Source organism: Cherax quadricarinatus, chromosome 42 (assembly GCF_038502225.1).
Source record: "Cherax quadricarinatus isolate ZL_2023a chromosome 42, ASM3850222v1, whole genome shotgun sequence".
Lineage (NCBI taxonomy): Eukaryota > Metazoa > Arthropoda > Malacostraca > Decapoda > Parastacidae > Cherax > Cherax quadricarinatus.
This window is the reverse complement of record NC_091333.1, coordinates 16,040,788-16,056,576: the sequence shown is the minus strand read 5'-3', so window position 1 is coordinate 16,056,576 and position 15,789 is coordinate 16,040,788. Positions and strand designations below refer to the sequence as shown.

Genomic DNA, 15,789 nt, shown 5'->3' with positions numbered 1-15,789 from the left:
GGACGGGAAATCCTGTGTCACAAACCTACTGGAGTTCTATGACATGGTGACAGCAGTAAGACAAGAGAGAGAGGGGTGGGTGGATTGCATTTTCTTGGACTGCAAGAAGGCGTTTGACACAGTTCCACACAAGAGATTGGTGCAAAAACTGGAGGACCAAGCAGGGATAACAGGGAAGGCACTACAATGGATCAGGGAATACTTGTCAGGAAGACAGCAGCGAGTCATGGTACGTGGCTAGGTGTCAGAGTGGGCACCTGTGACCAGCGGGGTCCCGCAGGGGTCAGTCCTAGGACCAGTGCTGTTTCTGGTATTTGTGAACGACATGACGGAAGGAATAGACTCTGAGGTGTCCCTGTTTGCAGATGACGTGAAGTTGATGAGAAGAATTCACTCGATCGAAGACCAGGCAGAACTACAAAGGGATCTGGACAGGCTGCAGACCTGGTCCAGCAATTGGCTCCTGGAGTTCAATCCCACCAAGTGCAAAGTCATGAAGATTGGGGAAGGGCAAAGAAGGCCGCAGACAGAGTACAGTCTAGGGGGTCAGAGACTACAAACCTCACTCAAGGAAAAAGATCTTGGGGTGAGTATAACACCAGGCACATCTCCTGAAGCGCACATCAACCAAATAACTGCTGCAGCATATGGGCGCCTAGCAAACCTCAGAACAGCATTCCGACATCTTAATAAGGAATCATTCAGGACCCTGTACACCGTGTACGTTAGGCCCATATTGGAGTATGCGGCACCAGTTTGGAACCCACACCTAGCCAAGCACGTGAAGAAACTAGAGAAAGTGCAAAGGTTTGCAACAAGACTAGTCCCAGAGCTAAGAGGTATGTCCTACGAGGAGAGGTTAAGGGAAATCAACCTGACGACACTGGAGGACAGGAGAGATAGGGGGGACATGATAACGACATACAAAATACTGAGAGGAATTGACAAGGTGGACAAAGACAGGATGTTCCAGAGATTGGACACAGTAACAAGGGGACACAGTTGGAAGCTGAAGACACAGATGAATCACAGGGATGTTAGGAAGTATTTCTTCAGCCACAGAGTAGTCAGTAAGTGGAATAGTTTGGGAAGCGATGTAGTGGAGGCAGGATCCATACATAGCTTTAAGCAGAGGTATGATAAAGCTCACGGCTCAGGGAGAGTGACCTAGTAGCGATCAGTGAAGAGGCGGGGCCAGGAGCTCGGACTCGACCCCCGCAACCTCAACTAGGTGAGTACAACTAGGTGAGTACACACACACACACCTACACACACACACCTACACACACACACACACCTACACACACACACACACACATACACACACACACACACCTACACACACACACACACACAGTGACTGGGTACATATATAGTACATACGTAGTACATTCATTGGTAATAAGTACTCGCATAAACTCATAAACACACACACACACACACATGCACACACACAGGAACAAGTGGTCAGGCACTTGCAAAAGCTGAGTAATAAGTAGTATTAGCAGCATTAGTATTATAATTATTGGAAGTACTAGTATTATTATTAGCCTTTTAGATACATATTAGGAGGATTATTTCTGGACACACACACACACACACACACACACACACACACACACACACACACACACACGTGCACGCATATACAACAGGCCTAGTGTCTAATCGACATGTGCCTAGTACAAAATGGTAACTAACACACACACACACACACACACTAACTAACTAACACACACACACACACACACGTGCACGCATATACAACAGGCCTAGTGTCTAATCGACATGTGCCTAGGACAAAATGGTAACTAACACACACATGGTAACTAACACACACACACACACACACGGTGAAGAGGCGGGGCCAGGAGCTAAGACTCGACCCCTGCAACCACAAATAGGTGAGTACACACACACACACACACACACACACACACACACACACACACACACACACACACACACACACACACGTACTCATATACAACAGGCCTAGTGTCTAATCGATATGTGCCTAGGACAAAATGGTAACTAACACACCTACACACACACACCTCTAGTGCCTAATCGACATGTGCCTAGGACAAAATGGTAACTAACACCTACACACACACACACACACCTACACACACAACAGGCCTAGTGTGTAATCGACATGTGCCTAGGACAAAATGGTAACTAACACCCTGACACACACACACACACACACACACACACACACACACACACACACACACACACACACACACACACACACACACACACACACACACACACCCTGACACACACACACACACACACACACACCTACACACACACACCTACACACACACACCTACACACACCTACACACACCTACACACACACACACACACACAGACATAATAGCACTCACAGAAACAAAACTCACCAGAATAATAACAGATTCAATCTTTCCATCCGGATATCAAATCTTCAGGAAAGACAGAGGGAGGAGAGGGGGAGGAGGAGTTGCACTGCTCATTAAAAACCAGTGGGGTTTTGAGAAAATGGAAGGAATGGATGGCATGGGCGAAAGGGACTACTTAGTAGGAACAATCCAGTCTGAGGGACATAAGGTGATAATTGCAGTAATGTACAACCCACCACAGAACTGCAGGAGGCCAAGAGAAGAATACGATGAGAGCAACAGAGCAATGATCAACACACTAGCCGAGGTGGCCAGGAGAGCACACATGGGGGGAGCAAAGTTACTAGTTATGGGTGATTTCAATCACAAGGAGATTGACTGGGAAAACCTGGAGCCCCATGGGGGTCCCGAAACATGGAGAGCCAAGATGATGGATGTGGTACTGGAGAACCTCATGCATCAACATGTTAGAGACACTACCAGAGAGAGAGGAGAGGATGAACCAGCAAGGTTGGACCTTGTATTCACCATGAGTAGTTCGGACATCGAGGGTATCATGTATGAAAGGCCCCTGGGAGCTAGTGATCATGTGGTTCTGTGCTTCGACTACATAGTTGAGCTTCAAGTGGAGAGAGTAGCAGGAATAGGCTGGGAAAAACCAAACTACAAAAGGGGGAACTACTCAGGCATGAGGAACTTCCTTCAAGACATTCAGTGGGAGAGGGAACTGACAGGAAAACCAGTACAAGAAATGATGGACTATGTAGCAACAAAATGCAAGGAGGCAGAGGAGAGGTTTGTTCCCAAGGGAAACAGAAATAATGGGAAGAACAGAACGAGTCCTTGGTTCACCCAAAGGTGTAGGGAGGCAAAAACTAGGTGTACTAGAGAATGGAAAAGGTACAGAAGACAGAGAACTCAGGAAAATAAAGAAATCAGCCGAAGAGCCAGAAACGAATATGCACAGATAAGAAGGGAGGCTCAGAGACAATATGAAAATGACATAGCATCAAAAGTAAAGACTGACCCGAAGCTGTTGTACAGCCACATCAGGAGGAAAACAACAGTCAAGGACCAGGTAATCAGACTGAGGAAGGGTGATGGGGAATTCACAAGAAACTACCGAGAGGTATGTCAGGAGCTCAACACAAGATTTAAAGAGGTATTTACAGTGGAAACCAGTAGGACTCCAAGAAATCAGAACAGGGGGGTACACCAGCAAGTGCTGGATGAGGTACATATAACCAAGGAGGAGGTGAAGAAACTGCTATGCGAACTTGACACCTCAATGGCGGTGGGACCAGACAACATCTCTCCATGGGTCCTTAAAGAGGGAGCAGAGATATTGTGTGAGCCATTAACAAAGATCTTCAACACATCATTTGAAACTGGGCAACTCCCTGAGGTATGGAAAATGACAAATGTAGTCCCAATTTTTAAAAAGGGAGACAGACATGAGGCACTAAACTACAGACCTGTATCACTAACGTGTATAGTATGCAAGGTCATGGAGAAGATCATCAGGAGGAGAGTGGTGGAGCACCTGGAAAGAAACAAGTGTATAATTGACAACCAGCACGGTTTCAGGGAAGGAAAATCCTGTGTCACAAACCTACTAGAGTTTTATGACAAGGTGACAGAAGTAAGACAAGAGAGAGAGGGGTGGATCGACTGCTTATTTTTGGACTGCAAGAAGGCTTTCGACACAGTTCCTCACAAGAGGTTACTGCAAAAGCTAGAGGACCAGGCACACATAACAGGAAAGGCACTGCAATGGATCAGAGAATATCTGACAGGGAGGCAACAACGAGTCATGGTACGCGACGAGGTGTCAGAGTGGGCGCCTGTGACAAGCGGGGTTCCACAGGGGTCAGTCCTAGGACCTGTGCTGTTCTTGGTATACGTGAACGACATAACGGAAGGGATAGACTCAGAAGTGTCCTTGTTTGCAGACGATGTGAAGTTAATGAGAAGAATCGAATCGGACGAGGATCAGGCAGGACTACAAAGAGATCTGGACAGGCTACAAGCCTGGTCCAGCAACTGGCTCCTTGAATTTAACCCTGCCAAATGCAAAGTCATGAAGATTGGGGAAGGGCAAAGAAGACCGCAGACACAATATAGTTTAGATGGCCAAAGACTGCAAACCTCACTCAAGGAAAAAGATCTGGGGGTGAGTATAACACCGAGCATATCTCCTGAGGCGCACATCAATCAGATAACTGCTGCAGCATACGGGCGCCTGGCAAACCTACGGATAGCGTTCCGATACCTCAGTAAGGATTCGTTTAAGACTCTGTACACCATCTACGTCAGGCCCATACTGGAGTATGCAGCACCAGTTTGGAATCCACACCTAGTCAAGCACGTCAAGAAATTAGAGAAAGTGCAAAGGTTTGCAACAAGACTAGTCCCAGAGCTACGGGGATTGTCCTATGAAGAAAGGTTAAGGGAAATCGGCCTGACGACACTGGAGGCCAGGAGGGTCAGGGGAGACATGATAACGACATATAAAATACTGCACGGAATAGACAAGGTGGACAAAGACGGGATGTTCCAGAGATGGGACACAGACACAAGAGGTCACAATTGGAAGTTGAAGACTCAGATGAATCAAAGGGATGTTAGGAAGTATTTCTTCAGTCATAGAGTAGTCAGGCCATGGAATAGCCTAGAAAGTGATATGGTGGAGGCAGGAACCATACATAGTTTTAAGGCGAGGTATGATAGAGCTCATGGGGCAGGGAGAGAGAGGACCTAGTAGCAATCAGCGAAGAGGCGGGGCCAGGAGCTGTGAATCGACCCCTGCAACCACAAATAGGTGAGTACAAATAGGTGAGTACACCTACACACACACACCTACACACACGCACACCTACACACACACACCTACACACACACACACACACCTACACACACACACACACACCTACACACACAACAGGCCTAGTGTCTAATCGACATGTGCCTAGGACAAAATGGTAACCAACACACACACACTCACACACACACACATACACACACACACACACACACACACACACACACACACACACACACACACACACACACATATATATATATATATATATATATATATATATATATATATATATATATATATATAAATTTATTTATTTATTTATTTATTTTTGGTTGCAAGGATCGATTCACAGCTCCTGTCCCCGCTTCTTTGCTAATAGATCCACTCTCTTCCAGCTCCATGATCTTTATCATACCTCATCTTAAAACTATGTATGGATCCTGCCTCCACTGCATCACTCTCCGGATTGTTCCACTTCCTGACGACTCTATGACTGAAGAAATACTTCCTAACATCCCTGTGAGTCATCTCAGATTTAAAATAATTACATATGAGTTACTGACCTGTGGAGGTGCCGGGGATCGAACCCGGAGCCTCTTACATGCAAAGTAAGCGCTCTACCACTGAGCTACACCCCTATATGTACTAATTTATACTCACCTATTTGTAGTTGCAGGGGTCTAGTCACAGCTCCTGTTTGGGGGGACGGGGTTAACAGACTGTTGTGGGCTGTATTCTGCAGAAGACTAAAATACTTCAATGTTGTACTCTACAGATTGTACTCAGTGTACCGTATTCATCGTTAGTTAGTTTAATATCTTTATTATGTACCCCATACCCATCCTGTGGGTGGTAGTCAAAAGATTACAAAGGTACATAATGGGTCCAGGAACTGGACCCCAAAGTTATGATAGCTGAACTAGTTACAAAGGTAATGAACTCCAGGTAGATCTGGTCACAATCATGGCAAGTTACAGAGGTAATGAATCAGCTTCACTCCTATACATGGTTACAGTCATGAACAAATTACAAAGTAATGAACCACTGATACGTCCACACCTGGTCACAATTGTAATGAGTTATAAATACAAATATTAAGTGGATCATACACCCACACTAGCGCGCGCGCACACACGCGAGGGCGCACGCACGCACAGACAGACACACATGCACACGAGCGTACAAACATACTCTCGTGTGCGTGTGTCTGTCTGTCGTGGATCAATTTCTTTGTACAGTTTGAATGAGAGTTAAACATGAGAGTTGTTTCAGTTTCTTATATTGTCAAAGTCTGTTAGGGAGACGTGATTGTAGGAACTACATCATTTGTAGGAACTACATCAGTTGTAGGAACTACATCATTTGTAGGAACTACATCAGTTGTAGGAACTACATCAGTTGTAGGAACTACATCAGTTGTAGGAACTACATCAGTTGTAGGAACTACATCAGTTGTAGGAACTACATCAGTTGTAGGAACTACATCAGTTGTAGGAACTACATCAGTTGTAGGAACTACATCAGTTGTAGGAACTACATCAGTTGTAGGAACTACATCAGTTGTAGGAACTACATCAGTTGTAGGAACTACATCAGTTGTAGGAACTACGTCAGTTGTAGGAACTACGTCAGTTGTAGGAACTACGTCAGTTGTAGGAACTACGTCAGTTGTAGGAACTACGTCAGTTGTAGGAACTACGTCAGTTGTAGGAACTACGTCAGTTGTAGGAACTACGTCAGTTGTAGGAACTACGTCAGTTGTAGGAACTACGTCAGTTGTAGGAACTACGTCAGTTGTAGGAACTACGTCAGTTGTAGGAACTACGTCAGTTGTAGGAACTACGTCAGTTGTAGGAACTACGTCAGTTGTAGGAACTACGTCAGTTGTAGGAACTACGTCAGTTGTAGGAACTACGTCAGTTGTAGGAACTACGTCAGTTGTAGGAACTACGTCAGTTGTAGGAACTACGTCAGTTGTAGGAACTACGTCAGTTGTAGGAACTACGTCAGTTGTAGGAACTACATCAGTTGTAGGAACTACATCAGTTGTAGGAACTACATCAGTTATAGGAACTACGTCAGTTGTAGGAACTACATGTATTCCAGTACATAATGACGCAGGGTGTGACAATAATCCATCTGGCAAAGTTTAAGAACATAAGAACGAAGGAACACTGCAGAAGGCCTACTGGCCCATGCGAGGCAGGTCCAAGTCTCCTACCGGCTTAAGCCAATGCACCCAACCTAGTCAGGTCAGGTCACATTGACTTAAGGGAGGAACACGGCAACCGACCTGGTAGCACAAGCTATCAGGTCTAACTCACACCCACCCACATCTACTCATGTATTTATCCAACCTATTTTTAAAGCTACACAACGTTCTGGCCTCTATAACGGTACTTGGGAGTTTGTTCCACTCATCCACAACTCTATTACCAAACCAGTACTTTCCTATATCCTTCCTGAATCTGAATTTTTCCAACTTAAAACCATTGCTGCGAGTCCTGTCTAGGCTAGATATTTTCAGCACACTATTTACATCCCCTTTATTTATTCCTGTCTTCCATTTATACACCTCAATCATATCCCCCCTAATTCTACGTCTTTCTAGAGAGTGCAGTTTCAGGGCCTTCAGTCTATCATCACAGGGAAGATTTCTGATACATGGGATCAACTTTGTCATCCTCCTTTGTACATTTTCCAGAGAATTTATATCCATTCTGTAATACGGTGACCAAAACTGTGCAGCATAATCTAAATGAGGCCTAACCAAGGATGTATAGAGTTGAAGAACAACCTGAGGACTCCTATTATTTATGCTTCTTGATATGAAGCCAAGGATTCTATTAGCTTTATTGCTAACACTTATGCACTGTTGTCTTGGTTTCAGATTACTGCTAACCAGAACTCCTAAATCTTTTTCGCAATCCGTAATATTAAGATCTACATTATTTAGTTTATATGCGGCATGGTTATTGTCCTGTCCAACATTTAGAACTTTGCATTTGTCTATATTAAACTGCATCTGCCACTTCTCCGACCACTGCATCAGTCTATTCAAATCTTCCTGGAGTGCTCTAATGTCCTCGTCAGAATGAATTCGACGGCCTATTTTGGTGTCATCGGCAAACTTGCCGATGTCGCTCTTTATGCCCTCATCTATGTCGTTTATGTAGATTGTGAACAGCAGGGGGCCCAACACTGACCCCTGTGGAACACCGCTCGTGACGCTTCCCCACTCTGATTTCTCCCCATTTATGCAAACTCGCTGCTGCCTATTTGTCAACCATGCCTCTATCCAGGAAAAAATTTCTCCTCCTATTCCATGTGCTTTAATTTTCCTCAATAGTCTCTGATGTGGGACCCTGTCAAAAGCCTTACTGAAGTCCATATACACAATATCATATTCATTACCATGATCTACCTCCTCAAATACCTTAGTGAAAAAAGTTAATAAATTCGTAAGGCAGGAACGCCCCTTTGTAAAACCATGCTGAGATTCGTTGATTAATTTATGCTTTTCAAGGTGGCTACGAACTGCCTCGGCAATTATTGATTCCATAAATTTTCCCACTATGGAGGTTAGGCTTATTGGTCTATAGTTCGAAGCTAAGGACCTGTCACCTGTTTTGAAAATAGGTATCACATTTGCCATTTTCCACTTATCTGGCACCATGCCAGTTTGTAGTGATATGTTGAAAAGATTAGCCAAAGGTGTGCTAAGCTCCTCTTTACATTCATTTAGAACCCTTGCATACAGTTCATCAGGGCCTGGGGATTTGTTAGGTTTTAATTTATCTATTTGCCTAAGGACCATGTTTACATTTCGTTTGGTCTACATCTGGTGGTGGTGATTTAACCTGCCACAGATACTTGTAACCCAGCCCGAGCCGGGCAGTAGTGACATCCAAGAGTCTGCTTATTTTGTTGGATGTACCATAGACATGTGGCTCCTCCTGCATAATAGAATGATGATAGATGGACTGACTTGTGTCAGTTTCCGCCAGGTAAGCCAATAAAGTTCAGTTGAAGTTCTTGTCGTATTCTTGTTCTCAAACTACTGACTGAGAAGCCAAAATTGTAATCTACTCCCTCTTCGAAAACTCAGCGTCGTTATGTACTGGAGTGCCATAAAATTAATGAATTCAGAGACAAGTCACTCAGAAATGTTCAAGATATATCAAAGTATTTTATCCACAGTGGTATATTACAAACCATTCTGGAAAAATATCTTGACTTTGCTCATTGTAAATAAAGAATTACCACTGTGTGTGTTTGTACTCACCTAACTGTGGTTGCAAGGGTCGATTCATAACTCCTGGCCCCGCCTCTTCACTGGTCGCTAGTAGGTCACTCCCTCCCTGCTCCGAGAGCTTTATCATATCTCTTAATAAAGCTATGTATGTATCCTGCCTTCACCTCCATTTCCAGACTATTCCACTTCCTGACAACTCTGTGACTGAAGAAATACTTCCTAACATCCCTGTGACTCATCAGTCTTCAACTTCCAATTGTGACCCGTTTACCTGGAGTTTACCTGGAGAGAGTTCCGGGGGTCAACGCCCCCGCGGCCCGGTCTGTGACCAGGCCTCCTGGTGGATCAGAGCCTGATAAACCAGGCTGTTGCTGCTGGCTGCACGCAAACCAACGTACGAGCCACAGCCCGGCTGGTCAGGAACCGACTTTAGGTGCTTGTCCAGTGCCAGCTTGAAGACTGCCAGGGGTCTGTTGGTAATCCCCCTTATGTATGCTAGGAGGCAGTTGAATAGTCTCGGGCCCCTGACACTTATTGTATGGTCTCTTAACGTGCTAGTGACACCCCTGCTTTTCATTGGGGGATGTTGCATCGTCTGCCAAGTCTTTTGCTTTCGTAGTGAGTGATTTTCGTTTGCAAGTTCGGTACTAGTCCCTCTAGGATTTTCCAGGTGTATATAATCATGTATCTCTCCCGCCTGCGTTCCAGGGAATACAGGTTTAGGAACCTCAAGCGCTCCCAGTAATTGAGGTGTTTTATCTCCGTTATGCGCGCCGTGAAAGTTCTCTGTACATTTTCTAGGTCAGCAATTTCACCTGCCTTGAAAGGTGCTGTTAGTGTGCAGCAATATTCCAGCCTAGTTGTTGGTGTGTCTATTCTGTGTGTGTGTACTCACCTAATTTTTGTTCTCACCTAATTGTGGTTGCAGGGGTCGAGACTCAGCTCCTGGCCCCGCCTCTTCACTAAACGCTACTAGGTCCTCTCTCTCTCCCTGCTCTCTGAGATTTATCATACCTCATCTTAAAGCTATGTATGGTTCCTGCCTCCACTACATCCCCCCAATGAAAAGCAGGGGTGTCACTAGCACGTTAAGAGACCATACAATAAGTGTCAGGGGCCCGAGACTGTTCAATTGCCTCCTAGCATACACAAGGGGGATTACCAACAGACCCCTGGCAGTCTTCAAGCTGGCACTGGACAAGCACCTAAAGTCAGTTCCTGATCAGCCGGGCTGTGGCTCGTACGTTGGTTTGCGTGCAGCCAGCAGCAACAGTCTGGTTGATCAGGCTCTGATCCACCAGGAGGCCTGGTCACAGACCGGGCCGCGGGGGCGTTGACCCCCGGAACTCTCTCCAGGTAAACTCCAGGTAAACATCACTCTCCAGACTGTTCCACTTCCTAACCACTCTATGACTGAAGAAATACTTCCTAACATCCCTGTGACTCATCTGAGTCTTCAAGTTCCAAGGGTGACCCCTCGTTTCTGTGTCCTCTCTCTGGAACATCTTGTCTCTGTCCACCTTGTTGATTCCACGCAGTATTTTGTATGTCGTTATCATGTCTCCTCTAACCCTCCTAACCTCCAGTGTCGTCAGGCCGACTTCCCTTAACATTTCTTCGTAGGACATTCCCCTTAGCTCTGGAACTAACCTTGTTGCAAACCTTTGTACTTTCTCTAATTTCTTAACGTGCTTGACTCGATGCGGGTTCCAAACTGGTGCTGCATACTCCAGTATGGGCCTCACGTACACGGTGTAGTGTCTTGAAAGATTCCTTACTTAGGTATCGGGTGTGTGTGTGTGTGTGTGTGTGTGTGTGTGTGTGTGTGTGTGTGTGTGTGTGTGTGTGTGTATTTGGGATTGTGTGTGACCCAGTTAATATTTGCATTAACAACTCATTACAATTGTGACTAGATATAGACGTGTGGATGGTTCATTACCTTTGTAACTAGTTCAGCTATCATAACTTTGGGGTCCAGTCCCTGGACCCATTATGTACCTCTGTTTTTTTTTCTTACTACCGTCCACAGGATGAGTCCGGGGTGCATAATAAACATATTAAACTCACTACATCTATTGTAGAACTACATCAGTTGAAGGAACTACAATTGTGTGTGCAGTACCGTCTGGTGGTGTTCTTGTACCAGGTGAGAGTAGTGCAGTACGCTGGTGGTTGTGTGTGCAGTACCGTCTGGTGGTGTTCGTGTACCAGGTGAGAGTGGTGCAGTACGCTGGTGGTTGTGTGTGCAGTACCGTCTGGTGGTGTTCGTGTACCAGGTGAGAGTGGTGCAGTACGCTGGTGGTTGTGTGTGCAGTACCGTCTGGTGGTCGTGTACCAGGTGAGAGTGGTGCAGTACGCTGGTGGTTGTGTGTGCAGTACCGTCTGGTGGTGTTCATGTACCAGGTGAGAGTAGTGCAGTACGCTGGTGGTTGTGTGTGCAGTACCGTCTGGTGGTGTTCGTGTACCAGGTGAGAGTAGTCCAGTACGCTGGTGGTTGTGTGTGCAGTACCGTCTGGTGGTCGTGTACCAGGTGAGAGTGGTGCAGTACGCTGGTGGTTGTGTGTGCAGTACCGTCTGGTGGTGTTCGTGTACCAGGTGAGAGTGGTGCAGTACGCTGGTGGTTGTGTGTGCAGTACCGTCTGGTGGTGTTCGTGTACCAGGTGAGAGTGGTGCAGTACGCTGGTGGTGTTCGTGTACCAGGTGAGAGTAGTGCAGTACGCTGGTGGTGTTCGTGTACCAGGTGAGAGTGGTGCAGTACGCTGGTGGTGTTCGTGCACCAGGTGAGAGTGGTGCAGTACGCTGGTGGTGTTCGTGTACCAGGTGAGGGTGGTGCAGTACGCTGGTGGTGTTCGTGCACCAGGTGAGAGTGGTGCAGTACGCTGGTGGTGTTCGTGTACCAGGTGAGGGTGGTGCAGTACGCTGGTGGTGTTCGTGTACCAGGTGAGGGTGGTGCAGTACGCTGGTGGTAGTCATGGTCACACTAACACCAAGTCAACAAACTCAGTGAGACTAGCTGCTGTTTTTCACTGAATGAAATCGAGGGAGTCAGGAGAGCCTCACTCACTCCCCCCACCAGCAGTTGTGTGTAAACAAGACGTAGTGCTGGTTAAAGTTATGATGTCTGGAGTATACCTGGAGGGTGTTCCAGGTATACTCCAGGCTGTTACTGCTGGCCGCACGTAAACCGACGTACAAACCACAGTTCGGCTGTCCAGGTATTATCTGTAGGTGCTTGTCCAGCTCCCTCTTGAAGACAGCCAGGGGTCTGTTGTTGTTACAGATTCGCCGGTATTCTCCCGGCCCGGGCCTTTTCCAAGTGGTGGCCCGGCACTGACTCCCTGTCTAGGGAGTGTCTGAGACTTAAGTCTGCCATGGGAGGAGGCACAAGTACCTCCTCATCTTGTGAGCTACAAGCTCGGGCTCAGGCGCCAACCCTGCCCTACAAGGGTTGGGCATGATGTCGATCGTACTCATCTCCGGGACCAACTGTCCCCAGGCCTAGCCACATTCCCCGCCCTCACGGGGCTCGTAGGGAGAAGCTAGGCCTCTCTGGTCTGCCATCCCCTCCCCAAGGGGGCTAATGGGAATGACAGTCTTGTGAGCTGAAAGCACCTACCCTGCCCTAGAAGGGCTGGGCATGGTGTGCGAGCCAGGGGTCTATTGATAAGGGAGATTATCAATAGCCAGGGGTCTATTGATAAGGGAGATTATCAATAGCCAGGGGTCTATTGATAATCTCCCTTATATATGCTGGGAGGGAGTTGAACCGTCTTGGGCCCCTGACACTTATTCTTTTGTCTCATGGCTCCCCTACTTTTCAGTGGTGAGATATTGCACCGCCTGCCCAGTCTTTTGTTTTCGTATTGATTGATTTCTGTGTGCAGATTTAGGACTAGTCTCTCTAGGAATTTCCGAGTGTATATTATCGTATATCTTTCTTGCCTGCTTTCCAAGGAGTACAGGTCAAGGTACTTCAACCGTTCTCAGTAATTTTGGTACTGTATTGTACTTATACATGCCATGAGAATTTTCTGTATATTCTCCAGATCTCCAATTCTGCCTGCCTTGAAAGGGGTCGTTAGTGTACAGCAGTACTCCAGCCTATAGAGAACAAGCGATTTGAAGAGAATCATCATTGACTTGGCATTCCTAGTTTTGAAGTTTCCTAGCAGATGTGATAGAGACATTGTTGTGATCTTTGAAAGTGAGATTCTCTGACATTATCACTCCTAGGTCCTTCACAATAGTTTTTCGCTCTATTGTGTGGTTGGAATTTGTTTTATACTCCGATCCAGTTTTTATTTCTTCGAGTTTTCAGTAGCGGAGTAATTGAAATTTGTCTTCATTGAACTTCATATTGTTTTCTGGGGCCCATTTAAAGACTTGGATAAATGTCCGCTTGGAGATCTGCAGTGTCATTAATGAATAATACTGCTATAAAAATTCTGGTATCGTCAGTAAGGGAGGACACGGTGCTGTGTCTTACATCTTTGTCTATATCAGATATGAGGATGACGAAAAGAATGGGAGCGAGTACTGCACCTTGTGGAACAGAACTTTTCATTGTAGTTGCTGTTTACTATTACCTGGAGTTTACCTGGAGAGAGTTCCGGGGGTCAACGCCCCCGCGGCCCGGTCTGAGACCAGGCCTCCTGGTGGATCAGAGCCTGATCAACCAGGCTGTTGCTGCTGGCTGCACGCAAACCAACATATGAGCCACAGCCCGGCTGATCCGGAACTGACTTTAGGTGCTTGTCCAGTGCCAGCTTGAAGACTGCCAGGGGTCTGTTGGTAATTCCCCTTATGTGTGCTGGGAGGCAGTTGAACAGTCTCGGGCCCCTGACACTTATTGTATGGTCTCTTAACGTGCTAGTGACACCCCTGCTTTTCATTGGGGGGATGGTGCATCGTCTGCCAAGTCTTTTGCTTTCGTAGTGGGTGATTTTCGTGTGCAAGTTCGGTACTAGTCCCTCTAGGATTTTCCAGGTGTATATAATCATGTATCTCTCCCTCCTGCGTTCCAGGGAATACAGGTTTAGGAACCTCAAGCGCTCCCAATAATTGAGGTGTTTTATCTCCGTTATGCGCGCCGTGAAAGTTCTCTGTACATTTTCTAGGTCGGCAATTTCACCTGCCTTGAAAGGTGCTGTTAGTGTGCAGCAATATTCCAGCCTAGATAGAACAAGTGACCTGAAGAGTGTCATCATGGGCTTGGCCTCCCTAGTTTTGAAGGTTCTCATTATCCATCCTGTCATTTTTCTAGCAGATGCGATTGATACAATGTTATGGTCCTTGAAGGTGAGATCCTCCGACATGATCACTCCCAGGTCTTTGACGTTGGTGTTTCGCTCTATTTTGTGGCCAGAATTTGTTTTGTACTCTGATGAAGATTTAATTTCCTCATGTTTACCATATCTGAGTAATTGAAATTTCTCATCGTTGAACTTCATATTGTTTTCTGCAGCCCACTGAAAGATTTGGTTGATGTCTGCCTGGAGCTTTGCAGTGTCTGCAATGGAAGACACTGTCATGCAGATTCGGGTGTCATCTGCAAAGGAAGACACGGTGCTGTGGCTGACATCCTTGTCTATGTCGGATATAAGGATGAGGAACAAGATGGGAGCGAGTACTGTGCCTTGTGGAACAGAGCTTTTCACCGTAGCTGCCTCGGACTTTACTCTGTTGACGACTACTCTCTGTGTTCTGTTAGTGAGGAAATTATAGATCCATCGACCGACTTTTCCTGTTATTCCTTTAGCACGCATTTTGTGCGCTATTACGCCATGGTCACACTTGTCGAAGGCTTTTGCAAAGTCTGTATATATTACATCTGCATTCTTTTTGTCTTCTAGTGCATTTAGGACCTTGTCGTAGTGGTCCAATAGTTGAGACAGACAGGAGCGACCTGTTCTAAACCCATGTTGCCCTGGGTTGTGTAACTGATGGGTTTCTAGATGCGTGGTGATCTTGCTTCTTAGGACCCTTTCAAAGATTTTTATGATATGGGATGTTAGTGCTATTGGTCTGTAGTTCTTTGCTGTTGCTTTACTGCCCCCTTTGTGGAGTGGGGCTATGTCTGTTGTTTTTAGTAACTGTGGGACGACCCCCGTGTCCATGCTCCCTCTCCATAGGATGGAAAAGGCTCGTGATAGGGGCTTCTTGCAGTTCTTGATGAACACAGAGTTCCATGAGTCTGGCCCTGGGGCAGAGTGCATGGGCATGTCATTTATCGCCTGTTCGAAGTCATTTGGCGTCAGGATAACATCGGATAGGCTTGTGTTAATCAAATTTTGTGGCTCTCTCATAAAAAATTCATTT

At 46.2% G+C, this 15,789-nt stretch overlaps 1 protein-coding gene and 1 non-coding gene across 2 annotated transcripts in view; one reads left to right on the top strand and one right to left on the bottom strand.

Annotated features, from left to right (window-relative positions):
* LOC128695719 (tubulin beta-1 chain-like) overlaps positions 1-15,789 on the top strand; it is a 109,923-nt gene that overhangs the window by 24,917 nt on the left and 69,217 nt on the right. The window lies entirely within an intron of this gene.
* TRNAA-UGC (transfer RNA alanine (anticodon UGC)) lies at positions 5,783-5,854 on the bottom strand. The gene has a single exon. It is a non-coding gene; the product is annotated as a tRNA-Ala (tRNA).